This window comes from Ahaetulla prasina, chromosome 7, assembly GCF_028640845.1.
Source record: "Ahaetulla prasina isolate Xishuangbanna chromosome 7, ASM2864084v1, whole genome shotgun sequence".
Taxonomy (NCBI): Eukaryota; Metazoa; Chordata; class Lepidosauria; order Squamata; family Colubridae; genus Ahaetulla; species Ahaetulla prasina.
In genome coordinates this window covers 2,017,259-2,042,362 of record NC_080545.1, presented here as the reverse complement: position 1 = coordinate 2,042,362, position 25,104 = coordinate 2,017,259, and the positions used below count along the sequence as shown (strand labels likewise).

The window sequence follows — 25,104 nt, the reverse complement described above, 5'->3', positions numbered from 1 at the left end:
AAGATTCTTCTACGTGGATTAAGGTTTCTTTAACTGGGCTTGAAAATCAGCATCAGAATAGATCTGGTTAGGACTCCCGGACTAGTCTGGGAAAATTCAAAAAGACCCTGGCAACGGCAAATCCCTTCCATATCATTGCCTAGAAAATTATGTGTATGTATTCAAGGAGTCACCAGGAATTGAATTTGACCCGAGGGATCCTTACTCAAAAAAGTAAAAATCAATGTTTGGAGTAAAACAATAATGTTTTATTTATTTATTTATTTATTTATTTTGTCACAACAATATATGTAGGAATCATACAAAAGATTATATAGTATATAAACATATATGGGTAAATATAAGGAGGTATAAGCATATATATAGAAAGAAGAAAAGAAAAACAATAGGACAGGAACGGTAGGCACGTTTGTGCGCTTATGCACCCTTATGGTCCTCTTAGGAATGGGGTGAGGTCAATAGTAGAAAGTTTTTGGATAAAACTTTTAGGATTATGAGAAGAGACCACAGAGTCAGGTAAAGTATTCCAAGCACTGATGATTCTGTTACAGAAGTCATATTTTCTGCAATCTAGATTAAAGCGGTTGACATTAAGTTTAAATCTATTAGTTGCTCTAGTATTATTGCAATTAAAGCTGAAGTAGTCTTTAACAGGAAGGACATTACAATAGATGATTCTGTGAGTTAAACTTAGGTCTTGTCGAAGGCGACGGAGTTCCAAGTTTTCTAAGCCTAGGATTTCAAGTCTGGTGGGATAAGGTATTTTATTGTTTTCAGAGGAATGGAGAACTCTTCTTGTAAAATATTTCTGGACACGTTCAATTGTATTGATGTCAGAGATGTGGTGAGGGTTCCAAACAGGCGAGCTGTATTCTAGAATTGGTCTAGCAAATGTTTTATATGCTCTGGTTAATAGTGTGGTGTTTTTGGAAAAGAAACTGCGCAAGATTAGGTTTACAACTCTTAGAGCTTTTTTTGCTATGTAGCTGCAGTGGGCTTTGGCACTTAGATCATTTGACATGAAAACTCCAAGGTCTTTAACGGGATGGGGGTCGTCTGTAAGGTAATGTCCATCTAGTGTGTACTTAGTTTTTGGGTTCTTTTTTCCTATATGTAAGACTGAGCATTTGCTGGTTGAAATTTGGAGCTGCCAATTTTTAGACCAAGCGGATAGATGATCAAGGTCGTTTTGAATGATAGAAGTATTGTCTGTGGTGTTAAATAGTTTGACATCATCAGCAAAGAGAACACAATTACTTGAGATATGGTCACAAAGATCATTAATGTATAGTATAAAGAGTGTTGGTCCAAGAACGCTGCCTTGAGGAACGCCATTCTTGACAGGAACAGGAACAGTTACACTTTCTACTCCAGGGGTAAGTATTTACTTCTGTTCTTATGATGCCTTTGTAGCCTGCTTAGAGAGGAGGAGAGAAAGAGAAGGTAGAGAGGAGGAGGAGGAGGAGGAGGAGGAGGAGGAGGAGGAGGAGGAGGAGGAGGAGGAGGAGGAGGAGGAAAGATGAAAGTTGGGACTCCCAAAAGATGCTGCAGGAAATTCCCTTCAGTCAGGGAGAGCTTGCTTCTCTCCATCAGAGCTCTCATACATTTTATCTGGAACTACCTCAAATGATGCATTATTTAACACCTCAGCATCCATCTCATGATCATAATTATTTTTTATAATGTGAAATATTGCTGGGAATAAATCATGTTTTTGCTCACCTGCAGATGGATCTCACTGTTTGGCCAAAAAGTCTAAAAGGAGACATTTCATCTCCCTCCCTCCCTCCCTCTCTCTCTTTCCCCCTTTCTCTCTCCTTTCCTCTCTCTCTCTCTCTCTCTCTTTCCCTCTTCTCTCTCCCTTTCTGCTCTCCCTCCCTCCCTCTTTTTCCCTGTCTCTCTTCTTTCCTCTTTCTCTCTCTCTTTCCCTCTGCCCTCCCTCCCTCCCTCCATCACTCTCTTTCTCCCTCTCCCTCCCTCTGTTACTCTCTCCTTTCCTCCCTCCCTCCCTCCCTTTTCTCCCTTTCTCTCTTCTTTCTTCTGGCTCCTCCCTCTCCCCTCTCTTCCTCCCTCTCACCTCCCACCCACCCTCCCTCTCTTTCTCCTCTCCCCTCTCTTCCTCTTCTCTCTCCTTTCCCTCCTTTCCTCCCTTCTCCTTCTCCTCTCCTCTCCCCCTCTCTTCCTCCCTCTCCTTTTCCCTCCTTTCCTCCCCTTCTCCTTCTCCCTCTGTCTTGTACAACTGCTCCCTTGTTATATTTGATGTGAGAGCTGATATATATCCCATGGCAGTCCTTTCCCTGTGAAACCTACTGACAGGATGATCCCAGGATCAGGGCGCAGGGCCTGCTCACCCCATTAACAGACTCCTCCTGAGTTCCAATTGAGCCGGCCCAGGTGGGCTGTTTTGTCCCAGGAGTTTCGACTGAAGGTTGAATTGGGCAGGGTCAGCCTAACAGATGTGGCTCCTTTTCCCCTTTTCTCTCTCCTTTCTCTCTCTCTCTCTCTCTCTTCCTCTTCTCTCTCCTTTCTGCCTCCCTCCTCCCTCTTTTCCTGTCTCTCTTCTTTCCTCTTCTCTCTCTTCCTCTGCCCTCCCTCCTCCCTCCTCACTCTCTTTCTCCTCTCCCTCCTCTGTTACTCTCCTTTCCCTCCTCCCTCCCTCCCTTTTCTCCCTTTCTCTCTTCTTTCTTCTGGCTCCTCCTCTCCCCTCTCTTCCTCCCTCTCACCTCCCACCCACCCTCCCTCTCTTTCTCCCTCTCCCTCTCCTCTCCCTTTCCCCTCTCCCTACCTCTTTCTCCCGTTCTCTCTTCTTTCCTCCCTCTCCTCTCCCCCTCTCTTCCTCCCTCTCCTTTCCCCTCCTTTCCTCCCTTTCTCCTTCTCCCTCTGTCTTGTACAACTGCTCCCTTGTTATATTTAATGTGAGAGCTGATATATAATCCCATGGCAGTCCTTTCCCTGTGAAACCTACTGACAGGATGATCCCAGGATCAGGGCGCAGGGCCTGCTCGCCCCATTAACAGACTCCTCCTGAGTTCCAATTGAGCCGGCCCAGGTGGGCTGTTTTGTCCCAGGAGTTTCGACGGAAGGTTGAATTGGGCAGGGTCAGCCTAACAGATGTGGCTCCTTTTCCCCCTTTTTCTCCCATTCAGACAGCAGAGACGGCAACATCTCACAATCAGGAGACAATGAAAACAGTGTAGTGAATAGAGAGAGGAAGAGAAAGCTTTAAATTGAACAGACAATGGCTTCTTTGTGTTTTGTTTTGTTTTTGTAAATCCATAGCCACCTGTCATGTTGTTTGCCTCCTCCGTAAGCCATAGACAAGAAGCTTCAAAAAGTCCTTTATTTATAATTCTGGATAGCTGTTAAATTCACAGTTAATCTTATTGGGCTGCCAAAAAAATGTGATTAAATGGTTATCCACAAGAGGGCAGCAACGTGCATTTCTGCAGCTGTCTGTCGCCCTCTAGTGGTTGAGTGATTTTTTCCTCTCGAGATGTGATAATTCTAAATATTATAAAATTATCAAAAATTGTTATCCGTTTTTGGTTTCTCCCTTTATTTTTGGTTAATTTTAAATATCTGTTAAAATAAAATTAGATGATTAAAAAAAGAATCCTAGTTGATTCAAACTACTCATTAAACCTGATGCCAGAAAGAAATCTTGTGCTGTAGGCTCAACTCCTTCCCTATTTTTGCATTCCAAAGTTAAGGGGAAAAAATGATATGAGAAGATTGAGAAAATAAAAAAAGAAACAAACTTGTCTATTGCTAGTCTGGGTCACATACTTTTTCATCCGTACATTCATAATTTATAGGGAAATTCAATGTTATACATTGACATACCCAGTCTGCACAAATCACTTTCTTCTGATTATAATAAAAAGAGAGAGAGAAGTTCTTTTGTGTTAAAATTCTTTTTATTCTAATGCAGCCTGAGGATTATCGTGGTTGCATGAATGAGGGAAGATAAGTATGGTGGAGCAATCTGGCTTCCCTCCAGAAGTTCTGGGTGCTCCAACTCTGGAAGTTTTTAAGAAGAGATTAGACAACCATTTGTCTGAAATGGTATAGTTTCTTGCTTGAGCAGGGGGTTGGACTAGAAGACCTCCAAAGTCCCTTTTAACTCTGCAAAAGAAAGTATGGAAACTAATCACGGAGAGAAGCAACCCAGAACTAAGGAGACATTTCCTGACAAATGAGAAAAATTAACTAGTGGAACTGCTTGCCTTTAGAAGTTTAAAAACACTGGTGGTTTTTAAGAAGAGATTAGACAGTCATTTGTCTGAAATGGTAGAGGGTCTCCTACCTCCGCAGGGGGTTGGACTAGAAGACCTCCAAGGTCCCTTCCAACTCTGTTATTCTGGTATGTTCATATAGTTCAAACCTTTGGTCTTTTCATTGAGTAACTTAAAAACCAGAGAAGCAACAAAGCAATAAACTTGGAGGCTGATTTGATTGCCAATTCTTTGCATTACATCAAGGGTCGCTGAGCTTGGTCGAGCACGGACAACTCTTTCTGTCAATTTCTCAGAGACAGGGATCCCTCATCAGAAGACTATTTACATCAAATGTCCTTGATCTGCAAGGCAGGCCCCATTGCGGAATCCAACTATTCACGTCAAGAAAAAGAGTAGTGCATGAAAGAAAATGTATTGTTATAATGATAGGTATGATGGAATATATACAGAAATAAGGGATACTGGGACAAAAAGATAAGTATAATTAAAGAAAACGAGAGGGGAAAAATGTAAATAATAGAGGAAGACTGATACGAAACTGTTGTAAAGAAGGAGAATATGTTTTATGTTAGTGTTTGTTATGTCTTGTTTGGAAAAAAAATAAAAAGCATTTGACGAAAAAACAAAAGAATACTGCCTGTTGGTTAATAGTACTGGAAGCAGGACAAACTTGTTTGCAACTAATCAAATTAAAATTCTGTCTAAGCATTCAAAAAGAAAAAAGAAAAAAAAGAATGGCCTTTCCATCCAAAATTAAAAGAAAGAATCGCCTCTCGGCCGCTTGGGAAAGCTTAGAAGCTCTCGCCTGTCACTTGATTTGGATACGGGTAAAGTACGGCTGAACGTGCCACCGATCACTGTGACATTCTCCTTTTTCAAAATCCACTTCTTCCAGAAGCCGGCTGCAAATCAGCGAGGATTTACATCTTGGGTTATTGACAGGGTTTACCGGAGAAATGACATCTCATGACCTCCTGCAGACGTTGAAGAGAAAACCACTTCCAAGGTTCCAGTCTATTCTTCAGACCGATGAGGGCCTTCTGCAACTCACCCCCTTAGTCTCTCAACTGCACCAGAGGTGCTATTCAGCAGGTTCTGACCAGTTCTGGAGAACCGGTAGCAGAAATTTTGAGTAGTTCGGAGAACCGGTAAATACCACCTCTGACTGGCCCCGCACACATCTAGTCTCTGCCTCCCGAGTCCCATTGGGAGGAAATGGGGATTTTACAGAAACCTTCCCCTGGATTGGGGAGGGAATGGAAATTTTACAGTAACCTTCCCCTGCCACGCCCACCAAGCCTTGCCCACAGAACCAGTAGTAAAAAAAAATTGAATCCCACCACTGCACTGCACTGCACTGACAATTTGTCACAACTTCTTTCATTCTGCCTTTCATTTAGGCAGAATTGTCACTACAGTTGGAGAGAGCTCTCCAGATCTTTGGCCAAGGGTTGGTTGGTGGTGCCTACTTTCAGAAGTCAAAGTAGAAATGATTTGAAATGTGGAGGTTAGGAATGGAAACTTGAATCATGGCTGGAAGGTGGAATGATGTATTCTATTGTACGAAGGGCCCTTGGTGCTCTCTGAGTTTGATTGTTTCCTTGCAGATGTTTCATTCACCCAAATGAGGTGACATCATCAGTGCTACTCGCTGTTAGCTAGTCACTAGCACTGATGATGTTATCTAGTTGGGTCATGAAACATCTGCAAGAAAACAGACAAGCTCAGAGAACACTCAGGGCTCCACAGCCATTGTCCTCCTCCTCCTCTTGACAAACCCCACTTCCTTCTAGCACTGATGTTGTTCCCTAGTTGGGTCATGAAATGTCTGCAAGGAAACCCCCAAACTCAGAGAGCACCTAGGACCCCACAGTCTTCCTCCTCCTCTTCTCCACAAACCCCACTTCCTTCTAGCTCTATTCCCAGTTGGGTCATGAATCATCTGTACGGAAACCACCAAGCTCAGAGACCACCAAGGACCCCTCATTTTAACCCTGAGCTACAGATATTCTCCTTTATTGGTACTGATGATGTTCCCTAGTTGGGTCATGAAACGTCTGCAAGGAAACCACCAAGCTCAGAGAGCACCAAGGACCCCCACAGTTCAACCCTGAGCTACAAATACTCTCCTTTACTGGATTATATTGTTCCTAAATGGGTGTGCATTAGTGCACTAATGTGCCTATTGTCCTCGTCACATTTTAGGGTTGTTGTTTTTTCATTTTGTTTGTTTAAATTTGTAATTTTTGTTTGACAAAAAAACAGGTTTTTTTTGAAATACTAAACCTATTCCTTGAAGCTCACTCATCAATAACTCTTTGAAGATGTATTGTGGGCCTACAAAATAGAAGCATCGGTAAGTTTGGTGCTTGGGCTACGGGCAGAAATACCCAAAGAGATTCTCAGATCACTTAGAAATAAGGCCTACCGTGTGCTGTTTTCAGCTCAAAACCAAGAAAAGCCAGAATACTTAAGGACACCCAGCTTTGGTCCCCACATTACAAAAAAGATGTTGAGACTTTGGAAAAAGTGCAGAGAAGAGCAACTAAGATGATTAAAGGCTAAAACATATGAAGAACGGCTACAGGATTTGGGTTTGGCTAGTCTAGAGAAAAGAAGGACTAGGAGTGAGATGATAGCAGTCTTCCAGTATTTGAGGGGATGCCACAAACAAGAGAGGGTCAACTTATTTTCCAAAGCACCAGACAAGGCAAGGCAAGGCAAGGCAAGGCAAGGCAAGGCAAGGCAAGGCAAGGCAAGGCAAGGCAAGGCAAGGCAAGGCAAGGCAAGGCAAGGCAAGGCAAGGCAAGGCAAGATAAGACAAGACAAAACAAGTCACAATGATGGAAACCAATCAAGGAGAGAAGCAACCTGGAATTCAGGAGAAATTTCCTACCAGTGAGGACAATTAACCAGTGGAACAGCTTGCCACCAGTAGTTGTATGTGCTCCATCCCTGGAGACTTTTAAGAAGAGACTGGACAGTCACTTGTCTGAAATGATATACTGTAGGATCTCCTGCTTGAGCAGGAGGCTGGACTAGAAGACCTTCAACATCCCTTCCAGCTCTATTCTGATTCTGACTTTGGGGGAATCTTTGTCTGCATTAACAAAGGAATCTGAGTTTGGCATCCGTGAGTGCAAGCTGCAAATACGATTCTACGGGGTCTCCTAAGAGCGACACACGCACGAGAAAATGAACTCAGTCACAGGCAGCTAGCGATGTTCAGGGAGCCGAGCACCCCACGACTCCAAGCAATCGACATTTGCTTGTGACGTTCGTCTCAATTAGTCCTGGAGCTGCGATCAAGGAAGCGAGGAACTGAATTATGCTAGGATCAACTCCCAGAATAACGATGGCGTTTGATAGCCATCGGAGACGATCCAACTTCTGGCACCCAGTTCTGTAGTCCAGATGGCCTACGTAGGGTTTTCTTCCATTGCTCTAACCTGTGTACCGGAGCCAAATGGTCAAAAGCATGAAATTGGATTTTTAAGCCTTAACGAATGTCTTTCCTTTTAATCGCGAATGGAATCCCAGTTGCTGTTTTTCTCCTTTCTGACTGGTGGATTTGCTCAGGCATGTAGACTCCAGCAGATTGGCTATTAGGTGAGGGTAAGCTACTTTAACTCTCCCATTCTCCCTTCAACCCTGGGATGTAAACTTTTGGCCATCTGTTTGCGTATATTTCTAAGTCCAGATGCCTCCAGTCACACTGGGAAGTCAATTAGGAAAGCGCAAAGATTTTTTGGGGGGGAGGGGGGGAGAAAATCAGCCATTCACAACCCACTTGAACACTTGAACAGAAAGCTATTTTGATCCACAATTTGAACTAGCTGGGGTGCTTTTTTCACAGTCTTCAGCTTAGTTTGCAAAATTTTTAGATGGCTATCTGTGGTTGGGTCATGGGTCCATATGTGGCTCCCCAAACATAAAAGTTATGAATGAAGGCAACATCAAAAAAGGACAACAAAGAATGTTCTTTCTGCGCCAACTCAGGAAGCTCAAACTGCCCAAAGAGCTGCTGATCCCGTTCTACAGAGGAATTATTGAGTCTGTCATCTGCACCTGTATAACTGCCTGGTTTGGTTCTGCAACCCAAGACAGACACAGACTTCAGAGGATCATTAGAATTGCAGAAAAAACAATGGCTACCAACCTGCCTTCCACTGAGGACCTGTATACTGCACGAGTCAAAAAGAGGGCTGTGAAAATATTTAGAGACCCCTCACATCCTGGACATAAACTATTTCAACTCCTACCCTCAAAACGACGCTACAGAGCACTGCACATCAGAACAACTAGACACAAGAACAGGTTTTTCCCGAAGGCCATCACTCTGCTAAACTTCAGTAACAGAGTTGTTAATGCTTGGAATACACTACCTGACTCTGTGGTCTCTTCCCAAAATCCCCAAAGCTTCCCTCAACACTGTCAAACTATTGACTAAATCTGCATTACTATTAATCTTCTCATTGTTCCCATCACCCATCTCCTTCCAATTATGACTGTATGACTGTAACTTTGTTGCTGGCAATCCTTATGATTTATACTGATATTGTTTCCTGATTGCTTATTTGTAGCTTATGACTATCATTAAGTGTTGTATCATTAAGTGTTAAATTTGTACCCTATGTCTATCATTAAGTTTTGTAAGTGTTGTACCTTGATGAAGGTATCTTTTCTTTTATGCAGACTGAGAGCATATGCACCAAGACAAATTCCTTGTGTGTCCAATCACACTTGGCCAAAAAAAAATATCTATTCTATATGTGTCCCAGGATAGTGTTGCAGGATCCAGTCTGGGTCAATCACCGGGACCAGAGATTTTGTCTTCTGAGTTTTGGACTCATGCTGAAGCCCATCCTTAGGGAACTTCTCTCTAGCCAAAAACTACATCCATCCAATTAGGGATATTTTACTCAGTGCTGTGGCCTATTGGCCACCAGCCCCTCCAGCAGCTGAATCAGAGGAGGAGGAGAAGGTGTGGGAGGTAGGGTCAGCATCAAGGCAACCTGACATCTCCGAGGGGGAAGAGGGAATGGAGCTGGCAGAGAGAGAGAAGCAGATGAGGAGCCTGGGCTATCCGTCAGCCCTCAGATGGAGAGTCAACAGCCCCCCCCCCCCAGGTCTGGAGGTGGCTGATGAGGAAGAGGAGGACAGCTGGGTCCAGTGCCTGATGTGTGAATGCGCAGAAGGCAGAGGAGAGGAGAGCAGTGGAAATCTATGGGCCGGTCCTTGGGACGGAAGAACCACCGCTGCTAGTGAAGCTCCACCCTAGCTCTGAGGATAAAAGGCAGGGGTCGGAGATGAATAGGTGTGGCAGACAACTATTCATCTTCTGGCTGGCAGACTTGTTAGCCTGCGTTGAGAGAGAAATGTTTTGCTGGGGCTGCCGGCGCTCCTAATAAAGGAATCATTGATTTAACTTCAGAGGGTTTGTCGTGTTTGGGAGCTGGGTCAGAACACTCAGGTTTGTGTCAGGCCCAGTCCAAGAACTACATAGAATAATTCAGTCAACGTCAGTTCATTATTTGCTTATGCACAATAGACCAGGGTTTCCCAACCTTGGCAACTTTAAGATGAGTGGGCTTCAACTCCTTAGTATTGGAGAAGAGTCTTGAGAGTCCCTTGGACTGCAAGGAGGTCTAATCAGTCAACCCTAAGGGAGATCATCAACCCTGACTCTCCTTTGGAAGGACAGATCCTGAAGCTGAAGCTCAAATACTTTGGCCACCTAATGAGAAGAGACGACTCCTTGGAGAAAACCCTGATGTTGGGGAAGATGGAAGGCAAATGGAGAAGGGGACGGCGGAGTAGATGATTAGATATCATCATTGACACCATGATCATGAATTTGGGCACACTTTGGGAGAGTGGAGGATGCAGGGGGGCTGGCGTGCTATGGTTCATAGGGTTCACACATGACTTAGAGACTGAAAAACTTCCACTTCCTGCAGGTTGGGGAATTCTGGGAGTTGAAGTCCACACATCTTAAACTTCCTAAGGCTGGGAAACACTGCAGTAGACAGAATCTTGCCAGACTAAACTATACTATTCCAACCCTAATGGATTTACCTGGGAGTTTCTAGGGAGTAGCTATCCTAAATCTCTTCCTCTGTCTCTGATTGGCTCTGGGGCTGTGCTGCCCCTTCTCGTGTCCCCTTGAATGGGCTCCCTCCTTCCATGGAAACTGGTGGTTCACTGTAGTCCATCACAGCACCTCCCCATTCATAGCCACGTCCCATCACAACCTCCTCCTGTCCTAAAAGGACACTGCACCCATCCCCCTTTTCCCCAGATAGCAGGAGGTTAGAGAATTTGCCTCCCATCAATTCAGAGAACCGAAAGCAGGCGAGGGCTGTTTTCAATTTATTTTCTGCGATGCTGGGATGTCTGCATGAATAGACCAGATACGGAACATAAGATGTTTCCAATTCAAATGCAGTAACGACGCGTTCAAGCAGCCGGAACTGGAAAAATTCATTTGAGACTAGATGAAACAGCAACTTCCTTTCCTATTTCTATCAGCTAACTCTAAACGAATAAATGCATATAAATAAGGGGTTACTGCTGTGTATTTTAGAGGGGTTTTCTGCACAATCGGTTTGTCATGCATGGAAGCAGAAGCAAGAAAGTGGAAGGGACAGAATTTGAGGAACAAGGAGGCAATCAGGACAATTTTATTACATGTCTACACACTCTAAATCTATAACAGAGTTGGACTACCTAGCAGCCTTCCAATATCTGAGGGGTTGCCACAAAGAAGAGCAGGTCCACCTATTCTCCAAAGCCCCTGAAGGCAGAACAAGAAGCAATGGATGGAAACTAATCAAGGAGAGAAGCAACCTGGAATTAAGGAGAAACTTCCTGACAGTGAGGACAATCAACCAGTGGAACAATTTCCCTCCAGAAGTTGTAGGTGCTCCATCACTGGAGTTTTTAAGAAGAAACTGGACACCATCTGAAATGGTATAAGGTCTCCTGCTTGAGCAGGGGGTTTTTTCTGTCCCCTCCTGGCCTCAGCCACACGAGCTGGCTAAACGAGCCAGTAATTGAGTTCACAGCTGCTATCAATCCTGGCAGGGAATCTGTAGCTGCCTGCCAAAGTTTCCCTTATCTTGGGGTTGCTGGGCAATCCAGGCCGAATGTTCAGCTCAATTCTCCACGAGTCAAAGAGTTCAGCTCAATTTTTTCTCATCACGGAGCAGAAGAGCAGCCAGGGCTGCTTTTATACTCTGTGGAGTGTGGCTCTGTGACTCAGCACTCTCTAGGCCTGCCCCACCCCTTCCTTTGTTGTAGCCGCCTCTTGTATCTCCGAAACCTGTGATCCAGCCAGGCCTGATTGCCAGCAGCCTGGTCTGGAGGTGTGGCCTGGGGGGGGAGAGTCAGGAGACGGAGGCCTTGTTATCTCCTCTACCTGGCCTGCCTCTGGTTCCTGGAGCTGAGCCAGAGGAGCCGGTGCTCCAAAGGTAAGTCCTGATGGCCCTTCCCCCTCACTTCCGAGTCACTTTCTGGCAGGGGGCCTGGCTCGGGGGGCACAGACACAACAGGGTTGGACAGAGGACCGCCAAGGTCCCTTCTAATTCTGTTATTCTGTTATAGTTGTTACATCTCCTTCCTTCTTCACTAAGCTTGAAGAATCTTCTCTGCAGGGCCAGAGAAACAAAACATGAGCGAGATTCCACTGCAAAAACAATTGCAAAAAAATAATAATCAAGTGGCTAGGACAGTGATGGCTAACCTTTTCCAGACAGAGTGCCCAAAGCTGATGTGTGCACATGTGATTGCGCACGTGTGCTCCTGAACCCCCAAAATGCCCCTATGCATGTACCCGGTCCGCTGTGCATGTGCGTGCCCCCCACAGTGCCCTGCCTCCTGCACATACGCATGCTCCCTGCACACGTCCCCATGCACGCAGCCCCCTGCATGTGCCCCTGTGTACAGCCCTTGCATGTGCCCCACCCCCTGCACATCCACGGCAGAGACCTGAAGACCAACTGGCTGGTGGGAGGCACTTGGGCATGAATTGGGGTGATTGCTCACGTGCCATAGGTTCACCATCACGGGGCTAGGATTTCTCTTGATGCAGAAGACAATGTGGATCCTAAGTTAATTGGTTGGCTGGTTGGTTGCTTACATTTTTATGCCACCCATCTCACTAACCAGGCAACTCAGAGCAGCCAGGTCAGTGGGCTGAATTGAAAGAAAACCAGGTTTTGTAACGTGCAAAACCAAGTTTCGGAGTGGTCATGAACTGAACCTGAAATGCAAGGCGCTGGATGTACACAGACGCTATCGCGGCTGTTGCTGGATGGGGCTTCCTCTGTCTCCCCTTTCCCATCCCACCATAGCAGAGGAAAACAAAGCCGTGTTCCAAGCTCAGCCGAGCAACCTCCATTTATATCCCGCATCCTTCTCGGTTAGAGAAACCTCACAAGGTTGAGGAAATAAATCAGGTCGAAAACTCTCGGAAAAACAGGTCGGGCAAATCTATTTTCAGCATTTGACCTGCATCCTGGGTTCAGTTCAACTGGAGGTCTGGCTTCAACTCTGCTTTGTCAAGTTTGAATGACGAGTTCACTGATCTGGCCTCTTTTGTCATGGTACAAAAGCCACATCAAAAGAGCTCAAGGCCAGGCCAGCAAAAGGACCTTCAACGCGAGGAAAAACAAACTCTCTTCCCTAAATTCTACCCAGGGCTTAAAAATGCTCCGTATTATTTTCTAGTTACATAAGGGAATAATAGCACGAGTTCATGGAGAATACTGTATCGTCCCCTATTCTCCTTTGCCACAAAGGGAATCCTGTCTGCATTATTATCCTGTGTTTTCCCGAAAATAAGACCCTGTCATATTTTTTTGAACCCCAAAATAAGCGCTTGGCCTTATTTTCGGGGAAGTCTTATTATTTTGGGGTGCATGGAGCAAGACGGGATTCCTCTTGCCGTCTTACCTGATTTCCAGCTCTGTCTCACTAACCCTAACCAGAGGAAATGGCAAAGACCGGCTGCGCATGCGGTTAAATATTTTCAGGAGGGCTTAATTTCGGGGAAGTCTTATTATTTTGGGGTGCATGGAGCAAGACGGGATTCCTCTTGCCGTCTTACCTGATTTCCAGCTCTGTCTCACTAACCCTAACCAGAGGAAATGGCAAAGACCGGCTGCGCATGCGGTTAAATATTTTCAGGGAGGGCTTAATTTCGGGGAGGTCTTATTATTTTGGGGCGCATGGAGCAAGACGGGGATCCTCTTGCCATCTTACCTGATTTCCAGCTCTGTCTCACTAACCCTAACCAGAGGAAATGGTGAGGACCGGCTGCTCGTGCATTTAAATATTTTCAGGGAGGGCTTATTTTTGGGGATGGGCTTATTTTAGCGCATCAATCAAAAGCCTGATTGAGCTTATTTTTTTTATTTATTTTTATTTACATTTATATCCCGCCCTTCTCCGAAGACTCAGGGCGGCTTACACTATGTTAGCAATAGTCTTCATTCTATTTGTATATTTATATACAAAGTCAACTTATTGCCCCCAAGAATCTGGGTCCTCATTTTACCTACCTTATAAAGGATGGAAGGCTGAGTCAACCTTGGGCCTGGTGGGGCTTGAACCTGCAGTAATTGTAGGCAGCTGCTGTTAATAACAGACTGCATTAGCAGTCTGAGCCACAGAGGCCCCATTATTGTCAGGGGATGTCTTATTTTAGGGGAAACAGGATATTTCAAAGGAAGAAATGATGGTTTGCATTTTGTAATTCTGCAACTCCAGGGGGAGAGCCACTTTGGTGTATGGGTAGTGCTCGATGTACGGCCATTTGTTTAATAACTGTCCAAAATTATGGCGGCACTGAAAAAAAAAAGACTTTTGAGAGGTCCTTGTCCTTACGACCATTGTAGCATCCCCACGTGATAAAAATTCAGGTGCTTGGCAATGTATTTACAATGGTTCCGATGTGCCAGCGTTATGTGATCATCATTTGCAACCTTCCCAGGAGGCTTCTGACAAGCAAAATCAATGAAGGAAGCCGGGTGCTCTTAAGGATGGCATTGCTTCACTTAATAAACTCTGCAATTAGACAGATGCCTGCTACACAACACCCCAGGCTTAGCAACTGGTGATAAGACAAAAAACTCTGGCTGTACCTGGAGAGAGCAGAGTAAAAGAGAAAGAACAGGGGGGGAAACATCACAAAATGCGAAGACCTGCAAATAGAAAATAGAATGACCGTGGCAGAAGAAAGCAAAGATAGGACCAATAGTCATAGGCGGCTTGGGGGCAATTCCAAAACATCTGGCGCACCACTTGAATACCATGGGCATTGACAAAATTCCCATTAGTCAATTGCAAAATAGCTGCCCAGAGTCACTTGGCTGAGTTGGTTGGATGTATATAGAATAGAGTAGAGTAGAGTAGAGTAGAGTAGAGTAGAGTAGAGTAGAGAGAGGTAGAGAGAGATAGAGAGGAGCAGAGTAAAGAGGAGAAGAGTAGAGTAGAGTAGAGTAGAGTAGAGTAGAGTAGAGTAGAGTAGAATAGATGATAGAGAGAGAGAGAGAGAGACAGGCAGACAGACAGACTGATGGACAGTCTGACGGACAGACAGACAACTTCACTTGGAACAACTTACATCCTGTGACGATATCTATAACTCCCATCAAACCCCAACATCTGTCTATCCCAGCTCTTTGGGAAAGACTCGATAGGTGGATTAAAAAAAAGGGCAAATCCAGAGTCTAAACATCTGGCTGACAGCCCAACAAACCCATAACCATGTGGATTATGTGAAGTTTACCATTGGTGGAGAGACTCCTGGCCATCTCTGCCTCTTTTCTCCTTGGCCATTTCTCTCTCCCCTGCTATCATTAAAACAGTTTAAGGCCCTAATGTCCTCACGGTCAGCTTCAGGACAATTTCACACCTAGCAACCTGCTTTTTTTTTGGTCATGATAAACACAACTGGGAGGGAAGCAAAGGACAGTAAGTCCAATGTTGATGTTCATACTTTAATCAGCTGGAGGCATCCTGAGTCCTTGCAATGGCCGTGCTGAGATGTGAACCTGGTTTTGTGGAATTAAGACTTGTCCTTGGAAGTGAACCTTCAGGGTGTCGCATGTAGCACTTGATTTATGCCTTCCAACATTCTTTTTTTTCTTAGCTTCTGCGGTTCATGGAAGACTTGTCATATTTCTTTGGATGCTGATAAATTAAGATTGCCACGAAACATCTCAGCATGAAGCTACTGGAGCTGCAGGACAGCGGCTGTAAGACAGCATATGTCCTAGATCAGAGCAGGCAAAAACTCCAGCCTCACGCAGTACGAGACACACTGTCGGAGCTCCTAATGTCCGTGACAACCGGAAGTTCCCTTAGCGTCTAAAATGTGTTCTTCTCTGCCCTAGATTCCAAACCGAGAAGATATTTATGGAGCTTCTCAGAGAAGATATTTATGAAGGTTCTCAGTCATCCAGGTCATGGTTGTCCCAAAGGGGTGTTGGAAGAAATATCCATCTGGGTTCAGTTCCAAGTGGGGACAAAGACACTGGAAACATGGAGGCTGTTTGGAAAGATGGTTTAATGGTGGCCAGGATCCCCGGGGGTGGGGGTCTTAGCTAGCAATGTAGGTTGTCCCTCAAGCTGGCCTGAGCCTTGCCATGTGGTGAGTTTCTGTTCTATATGGGTTCTATTATGATGCAGATGATGGCCCATTAGCAAAGGTGGGGGGTGGCAGGAAGTTGCAGGGAGCTGCTTTGTCTTTAAAACATGTTTCTCCATTTCTCATCCAGGGAAATATATTCTGCCTTTTTAAATATTTTCTAAAATATTTCATTCTTCTAGGAGGGGGGTGGGTGCTAAATTCCTACAGATGCTTTTGAACTGCCAGCTGAAGCAAGGGAGCCCAGGATGTCAGTTTTTCAGAGCCCTGGAATGCTAATAACCATTGATCAGGCCCTACCTGTTTCTCCAAAGCATCTGTATTTGCAGGTGTGGCTGGCAAAGGATGGCAGCAGGGTTCCAGATGCGGCTTGCCAAAAATCAGGGAATTATCTACCCTACCTGCATGTAACGGAAAATTGCGACCCATTGCCTGGCATTCAGCTAAGGCCGAGCTGGCTCCATTTTCAGAAAGAGAAATGGCATCAAATTGGCTGCCAAATTTGAATGGGGGTGGTGGGGGGTGGGGGGTGAGGGGGTTCCCAAAAGCCAGCCCATGGACCGGGATGCCATAATCAAGTCTTTGCAGATGGCGGAAACAGAGGAGGTGATTTTATGCTCTACGCCTCCTTCCGCCCTCAAGTGAACAGATGAAATTTATGGCTGCAAGACAAAGGCCCCCAAGGAGAGATAACAACGCCTGATGCTCACAGCGAGTATTTTTAGCTTTCTTTCTCTTCCTAAGGAGCATCCGACAATGTCATGTCATTGATGGGATGGCTACCCATACTCTTATCTTTAATTAACTACCCAGATGGACACAACACAGCAATTAGAAAGCAGATATATATATATGTGTGTGTGTGTGTGTGTGTGTGTGTGTGTGTGTGTATGTATGTAAAATATATGTGTGTATTTACATATTACATACATACATATATATATGTATGTAAAAACCCTCTTTGGAAAACCCAGTGGGCAAGTATGTGATTCTGCTTCCCCCGCCCCCGAAGAAATTCGTGCCAACCAGTGTGCTAATTCCCTGATTGGGTGTGTGTGTGTGTGTGTGTGTGTGTGTGTGTGTGTGTGTGTGTTTGACTTTTAATAGGGTTTGCCAAATGCTGAGCTTCACGCAAAATGTTAAGCCAGGGAGGAGGAAGGGAAGTGAGCAGAAGCAGAGGGAGGAGGAGGAGGAGGAGGAGGAGGAGGAGGAGGAGGAGGAGGAGGAGGAGGAGGAGGAGGAGGAGGAAGGATGGGGGGAGGAGAAGGAGGAGGGGAAAAGCGGGAAGGATAATGAAAAGAAGAGGAAGAAAGAGGAAAAGGGAGAGGAGGAGGAAGAGGAAGAAGGTTGTTGAAAGTTAGCATCCACCCCTCTCCTAGAAAAATAAAATATTTTGAGAAATATTAAAAAGGCAGGATATTATATTTTCCAGGATGAGAAATGGAGAAACATGGTGTTTTTTTCAGAGGCAGGAAGCAGACCCACTCTTAACAGCCCCCACCTTACTTAATAGCCCTCAGCAGAAGTCAGCACTTAAGAGTTAAAGAGATGGATAGCTCTATTCATAGGCAAATACCCTGCAGCTAGATCTGATCAAAGGTAGGATTAGGCCGCAGCCCAACAAGCCCCTGCATTACATCACCCCCAGAAACTTAAACCAAACTTAGCTCCGACAAACTCCTAGGATTTGCACATGGCACCATGAGAGTCTGAAAACAGCCAATAGAAGACATGTTCTTGCACAGGAACAGGAAGCTCAAGTGCAAAGCCCAAGAGAAGGTATAAACCAGGGGTGATACTCAAATTTTTCCCTACCAGTTCTGGGCGTGGCTGGGTGGGCGTGGCAGGGGAAGGATATTGCAAAATCCCCATTCCCACCCGACTCTGTGGCCAGTCAGAGGTGGTATTTACCGGTTCTCCAGAACCTATCAGAACCTGCTGAATAGCACCTCTGATGTAACCCCTCCCCACTCTTAACGTCATGCGGTCAGCTGCACCGGAGAACCATGTGTTTGGTGGTCCTGCTTCATCATTAAACCTCCAGCCTCCCTTTTATCTCCAGCGCCTTTCTCCTGGCTTGGACCAGGACCAGGATATTTCTTCCAAGAAGGTGAAGGAGAAACAGAAGGAGGAGGAGGAGGAGGAGAAGGGAAGGTGAAGGAGAAACAGAAGGAGGAGGAGATGAAAAAGGAGGAGGAAGAGGAGGAGAAGGGAAGGAAAAGGAGAAGACGGAGAAAGAGAAGCAAAAGAAGGAACAGGAAAAGGAGGAGGAAGAGGAAGGAGGTTGTTGAAAGTTAGCATCCACCCCTCTCCTAGAAAAATAAAATATTTTGAGAAATATTAAAAAGGCAGGATATTATATTTTCCAGGATGAGAAATGGAGAAACATGGTGTTTTTTTCAGAGGCAGGAAGCAGACCCACTCTTAACAGCCCCCACCTTACTTAATAGCCCTCAGCAGAAGTCAGCACTTAAGAGTTAAAGAGATGGATAGCTCTATTCATAGGCAAATACCCTGCAGCTAGATCTGATCAAAGGTAGGATTAGGCCGCAGCCCAACAAGCCCCTGCATTACATCACCCCCAGAAACTTAAACCAAACTTAGCTCCGACAAACTCCTAGGATTTGCACATGGCACCATGAGAGTCTGAAAACAGCCAATAGAAGACATGTTCTTGCACAGGAACAGGAAGCTCAAGTGCAAAGCCCAAGAGAAGGTATAAACCAGGGGTGATACTCAAATTTTTCCCTACCAGTTCTGGGCGTGGCTGGGTGGGCGTGGCAGGGGAAGGATATTGCAAAATCCCCATTCCCACCCGACTCTGTGGCCAGTCAGAGGTGGTATTTACCGGTTCTCCAGAACCTATCAGAACCTGCTGAATAGCACCTCTGATGTAACCCCTCCCCACTCTTAACGTCATGCGGTCAGCTGCACCGGAGAACCATGTGTTTGGTGGTCCTGCTTCATCATTAAACCTCCAGCCTCCCTTTTATCTCCAGCGCCTTTCTCCTGGCTTGGACCAGGACCAGGATATTTCTTCCAAGAAGGTGAAGGAGAAACAGAAGGAGGAGGAGGAGGAGGAGAAGGGAAGGTGAAGGAGAAACAGAAGGAGGAGGAGATGAAAAAGGAGGAGGAAGAGGAGGAGAAGGGAAGGAAAAGGAGAAGACGGAGAAAGAGAAGCAAAAGAAGGAACAGGAAAAGGAGGAGGGGAAGAGGAAGGAGGATGAGGAAGAAAAGGAAAAAGGAGAAGCAGAAGGAGAAGGAGAAGGAAAGGGAGGAGGAGAGAAGGAATAGAAGGGGGAAGAAGAAGTTGTTTCTATCACAATTCCCTGCTAGAAACTTTGGCTCATCGGCATCAAGAAGCAGCTTGTTTTTCCTTGCAGAAATCCCTCCCTCCCTCCCTCCATCTTTTCCTGGACCCCCCATGGGAAACCGGGGAGGGCCCGTGAAAAGGTGTTTGGGGGCCATTCATAACTCCTCCATCCTCCTCTCCGGATTCCCTTGATCCTGCAGCTCAGCTGAGCCGTGGAGTGGGTGTGGGGAGGAGGGGTGTGTGTGAGGGAGAAGCAGGGCGCTATCTGAAGGTTTTCCAATCAGCAGATATAATTCATTTCCTCACATGCTGCCGAGCAGCAAACTCTCTCACAGTAGCAGGCACAAGCAAGCGAAGGATGATAAGGGAGGGAGGAGGACTCCAAACCCTACAATCCCTCTGGAAACATTCTGGGGAAACAGCGCGGCCTACTGTGCGTTCCTCGAACTGCAACTTTCTCATCCGCCCCCCACCCCCACCCCGCCCAGCCCTGAAGGAGAACGAAGCTAATTCTTTCAGGTTATCTGCAAAATAAGGGGAAATTGCAAAACGTTAACCTTAAAATAAATCTGTGTGGCATTCAGCAGCTGTACCTGTATCTACCTTGTGCTAATAGCCTTTCCACGAACTTCCTCGTTTAACCCACGGCTTATGACATTCATGATGTGCTTTTAAATGCAGCTGGAGGCAGTGTTGAAATCATTAAGATTATTTTCGGGGGGAAATGGGAGACGTATTTGAGAGCCTCCTAACGTCTGGATTCGTGAGAAATGTAGAATCGGACAACCTTGGATAGAATGACCACGGTCACTATCTTGACTTTATTCGACATCCCTGCTCTGGGCTCTGGAGTGTTATTTTAAGTGAAGTTCCCATGGAGATTTGAACAAAAGGAATTCACCTTATTAGTCTTTAACGGAGGATTCGTAGGCTGTATTTACCTGTAGTAGTTACCCAGACTCTGGACAACTGAACACTTTAAAGCATTAGAAAAATTAAAAAGCCAACATCATCGACATCAGATTCTTTTCCAATTATTTTCAACATTCACCACCCACAATCAGAATAGAGTAGAGTAGAGTAGAATGCAGAGTAGACTAGAGTAGAGTAGAGTAGAATAGAATAGAATAGAATAGAATAGAATAGAAACAGAACAGAATGCAGAGTAGAGTAGAGTAGAGTAGAATAGAATAGAATAGAATAGAATAGAATAGAAACAGAACAGAATGCAGAGTAGAGTAGAGTAGAGTAGAACAGAACAGAACAGAACAAAATGCAGAGTAGAGTAGACTAGAGTAGAGTAGAGTAGAATAGAATAGAATAGAATAGAAACAGAACAGAATGCAGAGTAGAGTAGAGTAGAGTAGAACAGAACAGAACAGAACAGAACAGAACAGAACAAAATGCAGAGTAGAGTAGAATAGAGTAGAGTAGAATAGAATAGAATAGAATAGAATAGAATAGAATAGAATGCAGAGTAGAGTAGAGTAGAGTAGAGTAGAGTAGAATAGAATAGAATAGAATAGAATAGAATAGAATAGAATAGAATGCAGAGTAGAGTAGAGTAGAGTAGAGTAGAGTAGAGTAGAATAGAATAGAATAGAATAGAATAGAATAGAATGCAGAGTAGAGTAGAGTAGAGTAGAGTAGAGTAGAATAGAATAGAATAGAATAGAATAGAATAGAATAGAATAGAATGCAGAGTAGAGTAGAGTAGAGTAGAGTAGAGTAGAATAGAATAGAATAGAATAGAATAGAATAGAATAGAATGCAGAGTAGAGTAGAGTAGAGTAGAGTAGAGTAGAAGGAATGTAATGTAATATTAGAATAGAATAGAATAGAATAGAATAGAATAGAATAGAATAGAATAGAATAGAATAATGGCATGATTTTATTGTCACTTTGAATGCTAATCAACATACATTAAAATGAGATTCTGTTGATGCAGCCAAAGGCAGCTTGCCTTGGAAGAGCTCACATCCTATGACAAGACTTCTAACATCATCAAACAACAACATTTGCTCATTTCAGGGACGTGATAGGTGTACAAAAATCCCAAACCCAGTCTAAAAACCACGGAAGGTCACTGTGGCGCCAACCATAATAACAATGAACTTTGCGTGCTTCAGATTCAAATATTCAACCCGTGATATTTTTAAGGCCTGACCATTATTATTATTTTTTGCAAGAATGCATTAAGGATTTATAGGCAGTCCAGAAACCTGACATCATAAATCACCATTTTAATCCAATCTTTTCAAAACATTCTTAATCAAAACCACAAGGAAAGCACCCTCCGATGTTGATAAATATGGGTTCTGAAATTACCTGCAAGAATCCAAGCTGTAGAACTGAGAGAGGAAGGCCGAGAGGAATAAATGAGAGGAATTTGCTTAATGTGATTTATGGTGCAGATTACGATACTCCGAGTACAAGTGAAAGGCAGAAGGAAGTGGGGGTTTTCACACACACACACACACACACAAATATTTAGAAAAAGAGAACTGGTTTCAGAATGGCTGTTCCCATATACCTCTCACCAACCCAAACCCATCAAAAGCTACCGGAAACATTAATTGGTGTGTGTGTGTGTGTGTGTGTTGTGTTACAAAAACTGCTTGTGCATAGAGCAGATTGCCATCCATGAGATAAAACATGGGTCAGAAATGCTTTTCTTTAAGAATGCCAGGAACAGGGGTTGCTCACAATGCACCATGACGTAGTGGTGAACATAACTTTATACTGCCTTGGTAAGATCACACTCAGAATCCTGCATCCAGTTTTGGTCGCCACGATATAAAAAAAGATGTTGAGACACTGGAAAGAGTGCAGAGAAGAGCGACAAAGAGGATTAGAAGGCTGGAGGCTAAAACAGATAAAGAACGGCAGCTGGAATTGGATGTGTTTAGTCTAGTCAAGTGAAAAGAAGGACTAGGGGAGACATAGAATAGAATAGAATAGAATTTTATTGGCCAAGTGTGATTGGACACACAAGGAATTTGTCTTGGTGCATATGCTCTCAGTGTACATAAAAGAAAAGATACCTTCATCAAGGTACAACATTTACATGATAGCAGTCTTCCAATATCTCAGGGGTTGCCCCAAAGAAGAGGGAGTCAAGCTATTCTCCAAAGCACCTGAGGGTAGAACAAGAAGCAATGGGTGGAAACTAATCAAGGAGAGAAGCAACTTAAAACTAAGGAGAAATTTCCTGACAGTTAGAATGTAATGTCCTTCCTGTCAAAGACTACTTCAGCTTTAACTGCAATAATACAAGAGCAACCAACAGATTTAAACTTAATGTCAACCGCTTTAATCTAGATTGCAGAAAATATGTATGTAAATATGTAACAGAATCATCAGTGCTTGGAATACTTTACCTGACTCTGTGGTCTCTTCCCATAATCCTAAAAGCTTTATTCAAAAACTTTCTACTATTGACCTCACCCCATTCCTAAGAGGACCATAAGGGGCGTGCATAAGAGCACAAATGTGCCTACCGTTCCTGTCCTATTGTTTTTCTTTTCTTCTTCCTATATATATATATAGATGCTTATACCTCCCAATATTTACTCATATATATGTTTATATACTATATAATCTTTTTATATGATGTTGTGACAAAATAAATAGATAGATGATAGATAGATAGATAGATAGATAGATAGATAGATAGATGATAGATAGATAGATAGATAGATAGATAGATAGATAGATAGATAGATAGATAGATAGATAGAACAATTAATAAGTGGAACAATTTGCCTGCAGAAGTTGTGAATGCTCCAACACTGGAGGCTTTTAAGAAGAGATTGGACAACCATTTGTTTGAAATGGAATGGAATGGAATAGAATAGAATAGAATAGAATAGAATAGAATAGAATAGAATAGAATAGAATAGAATAGAATAGAATAGAATAGAATAGATTTTTTTATTGGCCAAGTGTGATTGGACACACAAGGAATTTGTCTTGGTGCATACGCTCTCAGTACATAAAGAAAAGATATGTTCATCAAGAATCATAAGGTACAACACTTAATGATAATCATAGCCTATGACTCATAGAGTACAAATAAGCAATCAGGAAACAATCAATATCAATATCAATTGTAAGGATACAAGCAACAAAGTTACAGTCATACAGTCATAAGTGGAAAGAGATTGGTGATGGGAATGATGAGAAGATTAATAGTAGTGCAGATTTAGTAAATAGTTTGACAGTGTTGAGGGAATTCTTTGTTTAGCAGAGTGATGGCCTTTGGGAAAAAACTGTTCTTGTGTCTAGTTGTTCTGATGTGCAGTGCTCTATAGCGTTGTTTTGAGGGTAGGAGTTGAAACAGTTTATGTCCAGGATGCGAGGGGTCTGTAAATATTTTCCCAGCCCTCTTTTTGACTTGTGCAGTATACAGGTCCTCAATGGAAGGCAGGTTGGTAGCCATTGTTTTTTCTGCAGTTCTAATGATCCTCTGAAGTCCGTGTCTGTCTTGTTGGGTTGCAGAACCGAACCAGACAGTTCTAGAGGTGCAAATGACAGACTCAATAATTCCTCTGTAGAACTGGAGCAACAGCTCCTTGGGCTGTTTGAGCTTCCTGAGTTTGTGCAGAAAGGGTTAGGTTTGACTAGAAGACCTCCAAGGTCCTTTCCAACTCTGTTATTTTATTATAACTTCCTACACCACCAACCCCTATTTCTTATCCCATTTGAGCCATCTGGGTGATATTTCTGGATTTTAGCTATTAGACATCTGGGAATATGTCTTAAGGGGCGTGCATAAGAGCACCAGCGTGCCTACCATTCCTGTCCTAATGTTCCCTTTGGTTGTATTCATTTTGTGTGGTTATTTCATGCTTACCGGTATATATATATTGTTGTGTTTGACAAATAAATATCTGAGTTTATTCCCAAATGAGCAAAAACAGCTGAGACCCACCTTCTACCTTCACCCACCCTCAGCCCTCTAAAAGAGTCAAATCCTAGATGATGTTATTTTCCCAAAGTAAGTCAGGGCTCTCAGCTTCTTATTCTTTTCGTTCATTTCCTTGTTGCTGATGGATGGTGTCTTCCAGCCTTATCCAACCACTGCAGTGTTGATATTATAGTTATCACTGACAGATCTTTCCATCAACAATGGCCAGACGAGGCTCTATTAGCCTCTTGAGTGACAGACATTTATTTCTCTTCCAAACCCATGACTAGCTTCCTCTCCTTGTGGTGCCCCGATCTACCTTTCCAGTCTAAATTATGAGATCAGGAATAAACAACGTGCAACTATCCCTTCCCATCGCTCCTTCCTATTGTGTGTTCACACTTGGGCTTGACCGTATCCATCTGAGAGGGATCATCACAAATACAATTCCTCAAATACAATTCAGATCCAATTCCTGGCTTTGGTCCATCATCAATACAGCATCCTGGTCTGCTGGCCTCCATCTACAAGGATCTTTCATAGTTTACTATGCCCATGTCTAAACCAGTGGTGGGTTTCGCGTATTCTTGCCACTGGTTCGCCAAGCACCCGCACACTCACTTTACTCGTGCGTGTGCACCTTCCGTGCATACGCCCGGCCTTCCACATGCTTGCTGCATGCGTGCCTTTTGCACATGTGCCCGGCCTTCCATGCATGCGCTTTGATCACACATGCGCCTTCTGTGCATATGCCCAGCCTTGAATACGTGGCTAAATAGGACTGCATTATGCCGCTACCAGTTCGCCCGAATCGGTCCGAACTGGCTGAATACCATCTCTGGTCTCAACCACAATTCTTGGGAGAGACTTTGAAGCCATTTCTGAGAGTAGATTAATGAACGACACTAACAATGCTGAATGGCCATTAGGAAGCTGCTGAGATGGATGGTTTTGAGTTTTCTTCTGGGGAAGCAGCAGCTTTTCTGGGCTC

At 44.1% G+C, this 25,104-nt stretch overlaps 1 protein-coding gene across 1 annotated transcript in view; it reads right to left on the bottom strand.

The window, feature by feature from the left end:
• The window catches only part of FRMD4A (FERM domain containing 4A), a 342,273-nt gene that overhangs the window by 271,046 nt on the left and 46,123 nt on the right, over positions 1-25,104 (bottom strand). The gene's annotated exons all lie outside the window — the stretch shown is intronic.